Source organism: Rattus norvegicus, chromosome X (assembly GCF_036323735.1).
Source record: "Rattus norvegicus strain BN/NHsdMcwi chromosome X, GRCr8, whole genome shotgun sequence".
In the NCBI taxonomy this organism is placed as follows: Eukaryota; Metazoa; Chordata; class Mammalia; order Rodentia; family Muridae; genus Rattus; species Rattus norvegicus.
The window spans coordinates 104,445,167-104,451,279 of record NC_086039.1 but is presented as its reverse complement, the minus strand read 5'-3'; the positions used below and the strand labels follow the sequence as shown (position 1 = coordinate 104,451,279).

The window sequence follows — 6,113 nt, the reverse complement described above, 5'->3', positions numbered from 1 at the left end:
CAGGTCTCTTGGAGCAGGAAGGTTTGTCTTACCTGTGGTCCCGAGGCTCAAGTTTGCTCGGGGGTTTTGATTACGAGCTCTCCATGGCAGCCGCAACCAGGAAGATCATTGAAAACTTTTGACATTTAGTTCCCACATGCATGATCTCTACTAAAAGTTTATTCCCCAGATATATTAAATGTGTGTGTGTGTGTGTGTGTGTCATTCATTACACTAAATATATCTGCAAGAACAATAAAAAGGGACAAATGCATGGAATTACAGATTTTAAAAAAATGGCTGACTGATCCATTAAAAATTAATTTTGAGTCGACACCTCTGTCTCCTGCTCGGGATATGTGTCGGCCCGGAGATCTCCGTAATAGATCTCCGTAGTAAACCTCGCCTTTGCTTATTACATCCAAAATGGTCTCTTTGTGTCTGGGGTCTGCGATTTCCCAAGACTTGAATAAGGGTCTCTCTTCAGGGATCTTTCATTTGGGGGCTCGCCCGGGATCTTCGCGACCACCCCAGACTACGAAGACCCCATGGAGACAGTGACTTTTGAGGATGTGCATGTGAACTTCACTCAGGAAGAGTGGGCTTTGCTAGATCCCTTCCAGAAGAAGCTCTACAAAGATGTCATGCTGGAGACCTACAGGAACCTCAATGCTATAGGCTTTAATTGGGAAGAACAAAACATTGAGGAACATTGTCAAAGATCTAGAAGACAGAAGAGGCATGAAAGAAGTCAGAGTGCAGAGATTCCCTCCGAATATACTCACTGTGGAAAACCTTTTGCTTCACATGCTCATAGTCATCCTCAAAAGAATGAAAGGATTCGTTCAGAAAAGAAGCCCTCTGAAGTTATTCAGTGTGTTGAAGCCTATGCTCCTTACACAATTCTCCAAATACATAAAAGAACACAAGCTAGACAGAAACCTTATGAATGTAGTCAACGTGGTAAAGTTTTTGCAAATCACATTAAACTTAAAAAGCATGAAAGACTTCATACTGAAAGGAAACCCTACAAATATAATGAATTTGATAAAGCTTATTCACGACCCAGTAGCCTCCAGAAGCATAAAAGAGTTCACACTGGAGAGAAACCCTACAAATGTAATGAATGTGATAAAGCCTTTTCACGACCCAGTAGACTCAAGCAGCATAAATATATTCACACTGGAGAGAAACCCTACAAGTGTAATGAATGTGATAAAGCCTTTTCACGACCCAATAGCCTCCAGACACATAAAAGTGTTCACACTGGAGAGAAACCCTACAAATGTAATGAATGTGATAAAGCCTTTTCAGGACACAGTAACCTCCAGAAGCACAAAAGAGTTCACACTGGAGAGAAACCCTACAAATGTAATGAATGTGATAAAGCCTTTTCAGAAACCAGTAGCCTCCAGAAGCATAAAAGACTTCACACTGGAGAGAAACCCTACAAATGTAATGAATGTGATAAAGCCTTTTCAGTACACAGTATCCTCTGGAAGCATAAAAGAGTTCACACTGGAGAGAAACCCTACGAATGTAATGAATGTGATAAAGCCTTTTCAGACCACAGTAGCCTCCAGTCGCATAAAAGAGTTCACACTGGAGAGAAACCCTACATATGTAATGAATGTGATAAAGCCTTTTCACGATCCAGTAGCCTCCAGAAGCATAAAAGAGTTCACACTGGAGAGAAACCCTACAAATGTAATGAATGTGATAAAGCCTTTTCACGACCCAGTAGCCTCCAGAAGCATAAAAGAGTTCACACTGGAGAGAAATCCTACAAATGTAATGAATGTGATAAAGCCTTTTCAGTGCACTGTAGCCTCTGGATGCATAAAAGAGTTCACACTGGAGAGAAACCCTACAAATGTAATGAATGTGATAAAGCCTTTTCACAACCCAGTAGACTCCAGCAGCATAAAAGTTCACACTGGACAGAAACCCTAGAAATGTAATGAATGTTATGAAGCCTTTTCAGAACACAGTAGCCTCCAGATTCATAAAAGAATTCACACTGGAGAGAAACCCTACAAATGTAATGAATGCGATAAAGCCTTTTCATACCACACTAGCCTACAAAACCATAGTAGAATTCATACTATAGCGAAACCCTACAAATGTAATGAATGTGATAAAGCCTTTTCACGACCCAGTAGACTCAAGAGGCATAATAGAGTTCATACTGAAGAGAAATCCTACAAATGTCATGAATGTGATAAAGCCTTTTCAGAACACAATAGTCCCCAGATGCATAAACGGATTCATGTTGGAGAGAAACCCTACAAATGTCATGAATGTGATAAAGCCTTTTCACGACCCAGTGGACTCCAGATGCACAATAGAGTTCATACTGGAGAGAAAGCCTACAAATGTAATGAATGTGATAAAGCCTTTTCACGACCCAGTAGACTCAAGAGGCATAATAAAGTTCATACTGAAGAGAAACCCTACAAATGTAATGAATGTGTGAAGCCTTTTCAGAATACAGTAGCTTTCAGAAGCATAAAAGGATTCATACTGGAGAGACTCCCTACAAATGTAAGGAATGTGATAAAGCCTTTTCATGACCCAGTAGCCTCCAGAAGCAAAAAGAGTTCACACTGGAGAGAAACCATACAAATGTAATGAATGTGATAAAGCCTTTTCAGCACACAGTAGTCTCCAGATGCATAAAAGGATTCATACTGGAGAGAAACCCTACGAATATCATGAATGTGATAAAGCCTTTTCACGACCCAGTATACTCTACAGGGATAAAAGAGTTCATACTGGCGAGAAACCCTACAAATATAATGAATGCGATAAAGTCTTTTCAGTCCACGGTAGCATTCGGAGTCATACTGAAGAAAAACCCTACAAATGTAGTGACTGTGGTGAAGCCTTTAGTCAACACAATAGACTCCTGATACATGAAAGGATTCATACTGGACAGAAACCCTACAAATGTAATGAATGCGATAAAGTCTTTTCACAACTCAGAGACTCCAGATTCATAATAGAGTTCATACTGGAGAGAAACCCTACCAATGCAATGAATGTGATAAAGCCTTTTCACAACCCAGTAGATTCCAGGTACATAGAAGAATTCATACAGGAGCAAATCCGTCAAATGTAGTGAATGTGTTAAACCCTTTTCACAACAAAATAGTCTCTAGACAAATAGAGTTCATAACAGAGCGAAACCCTACAACCTTAAGCAATGTGATAAAGCCTTTCACAACACAGTAATCTCCAAATACATTAAAGAACACACAGAGGAGGGGTACCCTCCAAATGTAACCAATGTGACAAAGCCTTTTCCCAATATAATAGTCTCCAAATACATAGAAAAATACATTCTGGAGAGAAACCCTACAAGATAAAAATTGTGATAAAAGTTTTCCAATCCACATTCAAAAAAAATTAATTTTGAATTTCCTTGTCCTTCACAATGTCTAAATTAATGCAGCTCATTCAAACATCAGAATTAAATCACATATAAAATGTTCATCGTTAGCTATTAGAAGCATAAAATTAGAACAGAGTAAACATGTATATTGATGTTTATGTATAAAATGGTGCATACGCCATTGAAGGCCCCTTAGGGTTTGCTGTTGTGGTAAGTAACTTTTTAAAGAAAGAGAGTTCATAAACCTACACTATGGTCTGCAGGGGTGGGCCACATGGCATCGGTAAGGTATTTTCATCTTAATCAGCAGAACACCTCAATCAGACTAGCTGAGTTTACAATATCAGCAGCAGCCGCCCTCTTGTGATTGTCTGCTGTGAACTCTGTTCACAGTGCCAGCATCTGCCCCCTGTGGTTATAGTGACAATTCCCAGTATCCCAGTAAAATCAAAACTCGATAAGCTTGTAATTTGTCAATCAGATTCACATGAGTAAATTCTCACCCCGCAAATCCTCCACACAAGAAATAGTTAACCAATTAACATCGATATACACTGTCCACCTATAGGACAAATGTCCTATAAAAGCCCATCATAACTACCTGTGGCCCTTTAAGGTCACACAGATCTAGGTTGTCCTTCTCTGCATCCATCTTGGTTCATCTTCTCCACTCTCCTCTCTGTCGCTCCTCTCTCCAAAACTCTGTGCCCGCCTTACTTTGTCACTGCCCAATCACAGGCCTTGCCTTATCTTGTGCCTTCCTTCACCTGCATGTAGACAACAATCCACATCTCACCCTTTCTGTCTAATTGAAAAGAGAACTTCCTCTCAAATATAAATTGAACACAGCTATCGCCATTCTGTAATTAAAAGTATAAGATACACTGAACACCCAGTCCATCATCCTTGTCAATTAAATAATGCATTCCCTTATCAATCTTAGCTTAAGAAAGCCTCTTCATGTCCCATATTCTTTCTTCCATCTCTTCCATAAGACTCTTTGAGCTTCTCTTGTATTTATTAAAAGGGGTTATTTATGTCCCTCTTAAAGTCCTTTATCATCATGAGATATGATTTTAAATCAGACTCTTGCTTTTCTGGTGTGTTAGGTTATCCAGGGCTTGCTGTGGTGGGAGAACTGGGTTCTAACGATGCCATGTAGGCTTGGTTTCTGTTACTTATGATCTTGTGCTCACCGCTCGCCATCTGACTATCTCTGGTGATATTCGGAATTGCTGTTTCTGACTGGAGCTTGTCTCTGATGTGAGCCTGTGAGCCTGTGATCTTAGATGTGTCAGCACTTGTGAGACACCAGCTCTCTCCGGGTGGGATTGAGTTGTGCATAGTTGTGACATAGGGTCAGCTCCTGGACACAGATGGAAACCAGAAAGATCCTGTTCCTGGCTGCCCTGTGGTTCCTGTGTCCTAGTCCTAAAAGAACATACATGGTATGTACTCACTGATAAATGTACATTAGGAAAAAGCTCAGAATACCTACGATATAACTTGCAGACCATATGAAGCTCAAGAAGAAGGAAGACCAAAGTGTGGATGCTTCAGTCGTACGTAGAAAGGGGAACAAAATATTGATGGGAGGGACACTGTGGGAGGGACTTGGGAAGAAAGCAGGAGGGGCGAGGAAAAAAGGGGAGGGATCAGGTTAGAAAGGAGACTGGATAGATATATAGAGGGTTAGGAAATTGAACAGAAGTGTGGAGAAGTGGAGGACAGGGGATCTGGGGACAACCACCATAAAGTCTCACATGGCAGGAGAGCAAGAGACTCCCAGGACCCAAAGGGGATGAAATTAGCTGAAATACTAAACAAAGGGGAGAGAGAACCTGTAGAGACCATTTCCATAGGTTAGGCAAGGTTCCTGGTTGAGGGATGGGACCACACACCCTTCTCAAAAATTTTAACCCAGAATTGCTCCTGTCTAAAGGAAATACAGGTACAAAGAGTGGAGCAGAGACTGAAGGAAAGGCCATTCTAGAGACTGCTCCACCTAAGAATCCATTCCCTATGCAGACAGCAAATCCAGACGCTATTGCTAATGCCAAAAAATGCTTTCTGACAAGATCCTGATATAGCTCTTTCTAAGAAGATCTGTCAGAGCCTTACTGATACAGATGAGGATGCTTGCAGCCAGCCATCAGACTGAGCGCAGGGTCTCCAATGGAGGAGTTAGAGAAAGGACTGAAGGAGATGAAGGGGTTTTCAATGGCCCAAGAAGAACAAAAAGGTCAACCACCCAGAACCCCAAAGCTCCAGGGACTAATCTGCCAAACAGAGCACACATGGAATGACCCATGGCTCCAGCCACATATGTAACAGAGCATGGCCTTATCTGGCATCAGTGAGAGGAGAGACTGTTGGCCCTGAGGAGGCTTGATGCCCCAGCATAGTGGAATTCCAGGACAGTAAGAGGGAGTGGTTGGAGAGCACCCTCATAGAAGCAAGAATGAGGCATAAGATAGGGGGTTTCCAGAGGTGAAACCTGTAAGGGAAATAATATTTGAAATGTAAACAAATAAAGTAACCAATAAAAATTTAAAAAGTATTGGGTAAAATCTGTATTCCAGTTAGCCTGGAATACACGTTATATACAGTATACTACAGCAGCAGAAAGAAGAGATACCCTGCCTCTAAAGAACGTTGGAGGAGAGAACGTAATATCATCCTCTGACCTACACACTTGTACTAGAGCACTTGCATGCATGCACTCATGCTAGCACACACT

The 6,113-nt window shown here is 41.3% G+C and overlaps 1 pseudogene; it reads left to right on the top strand.

Annotated features, from left to right (window-relative positions):
• The first annotated feature begins 358 nt into the window (after positions 1-358).
• LOC134484181 (zinc finger protein 431-like) lies at positions 359-3,367 on the top strand (annotated as a pseudogene).
• Positions 3,368-6,113: the final 2,746 nt, after the last annotated feature.